Source organism: Nerophis lumbriciformis, unplaced genomic scaffold (genome assembly GCF_033978685.3).
Source record: "Nerophis lumbriciformis unplaced genomic scaffold, RoL_Nlum_v2.1 HiC_scaffold_42, whole genome shotgun sequence".
Taxonomy (NCBI): domain Eukaryota; kingdom Metazoa; phylum Chordata; class Actinopteri; order Syngnathiformes; family Syngnathidae; genus Nerophis; species Nerophis lumbriciformis.
In genome coordinates this window covers 7,795-10,000 of record NW_027316584.1, presented here as the reverse complement: position 1 = coordinate 10,000, position 2,206 = coordinate 7,795, and positions in this window count along the sequence as shown.

Sequence of the window (2,206 nt, the reverse complement as noted above, 5' to 3'; positions counted from 1 at the left end):
TTGGGGCCCTATTTTCAGGCGTAAATTTGACTAAGTGTCTAGGGGCATGTCCCTTTAAGAAGGCCGACCTGCTATGGTTCTCCACCTGGGTCTGGAACGCCAAATTAGTCCCTCTCCTCGCTGGAAGTCCAAAAAAAAGGCGTGAATTTGACTAAGTGCCTAGGAGGATGTCCCTTTAAGAAGGCCGACGTGCTATGGTCCTCCACCTGGGTCAGGAACGCAAAATTGTCCCTCTCCTCGCTGGAAGTCCAAAAAAAAGGTGTAAATTTGACTAAGTGCCTAGGAGGATGTCCCTTTAAGAAGGCCGACGTGCTATGGTCCTCCACCTGGGTCAGGAACGCAAAATTGTCCCTCTCCTCGCTGGAAGTCCAAAAAAAAGGTGTAAATTTGACTAAGTGCCTAGGAGGATGTCCCTTTAAGAAGGCCGACGTGCTATGGTCCTCCACCTGGGTCAGGAACGCAAAATTGTCCCTCTCCTCGCTGGAAGTCCAAAAAAAAGGTGTAAATTTGACTAAGTGCCTAGGAGGATGTCCCTTTAAGAAGGCCGACGTGCTATGGTCCTCCACCTGGGTCAGGAACGCAAAATTAGTCCCTCTCCTCGCTGGAAGTCCAAAAAAAAGGCGGAAATTTGACTAAGTGCCATCATTTTAGAGTACCAGGCCTCTATAGAAAAGTTTGGTTTTTTGTCTATGTGTCATCATTTTAGAGTACCAGGGCTCTATAGAAAAGTTTGGTAAATTTGACTAAGTGTCTAGGAGCATTTCCCTTTAAGAAGGCCGACCTGCTATGGTTCTCCACCCGGGTACGGAAAGCAAAATTAGTCCCTCTCCTCGCTGGAAGTCCAAAAAAAAAGGCGTGAATTTGACTAAGTGCCTAGGAGGATGTCCCTTTAAGAAGGCTGACCTGCTATGGTTCTCCACCCGGGTACGGAAAGCAAAATTAGTCCCTCTCCTCGCTGGAAGTCCAAAAAAAAGGCGTAAGTTTGACTAAGTGCCTAGGAGGATGTCCCTTTAAGAAGGCTGACCTGCTATGGTTCTCCACCCGGGTACGGAAAGCAAAATTAGTCCCTCTCCTCGCTGGAAGTCCAAAAAAAAAGGTGTAAATTTGACTAAGTGCCTAGGAGGATGTCCCTTTAAGAAGGCCGACGTGCTATGGTCCTCCACCTGGGTCAGGAACGCAAAATTGTCCCTCTCCTCGCTGGAAGTCCAAAAAAAAGGTGTAAATTTGACTAAGTGCCTAGGAGGATGTCCCTTTAAGAAGGCCGACGTGCTATGGTCCTCCACCTGGGTCAGGAACGCAAAATTGTCCCTCTCCTCGCTGGAAGTCCAAAAAAAAGGTGTAAATTTGACTAAGTGCCTAGGAGGATGTCCCTTTAAGAAGGCCGACGTGCTATGGTTCTCCACCCGGGTCCGGAACTCAAAATTAGTCCCTCTCCTAGTTGGAAGTCATCAAAAAAAGGCGGAAATTTGACTAAGTGCCATCATTTTAGAGTACCAGGACTATAGCTGGGGAATTGGAGCCCTCTGGTGGACACTCGCTGCAAATGCACCCTGAATTAAACACATTATTTCCAGTTCTTTTGGGGCCCTATTTTCAGACGTTGTGGAGCCCTCCAGTGGACTCCCGCCTCCAATGCACCCCCCAAATTAAAGACATCACCCCCCAAACTAAAGACATTATTTCCAGTTCTTTTGGGGGCCTGTTTTCAGCCGGTTTGGCGTATTTCCTTGACGCCGGGGAGTCCTACAGGTGTTCCCGGGGAATGAGAGGCCTTTTGTGGGCCAGAAAGAGTGGGGAACCCTTGGAGCCCCTATTTTCAGACAGTTTGGCTTATTTCGGTGACGCCGGGGGGGTCCTTCAGGTCTCCCCGGGGAATGAGAGGCCTTTTGGGGCCATACATAGGTCAACAAAAGAGTGGGGAATTGGAGCCCTCCGGTGGACTCCCGCTGCAAATGCACCCCCCAAATTAAATACATTAATTCCAGGCCTTTTGGGGCCCTATATTCAGACGGTGTGGAGCCCTCCAGTGGACTCCCGCCTCCAATGCACCCCCATAATTATAGACATCACCCCCCAAATTAAACACATTATTTCCAGTTCTTTTGGGCCTCTATTTTCAGACGGTTTGGCGTATTTCCTTGACGCCGGGGAGTCCTACAGGTGTTCCCGGGGAATGAGAGGCCTTTTGTGGGCCAGAAAGAGTGGG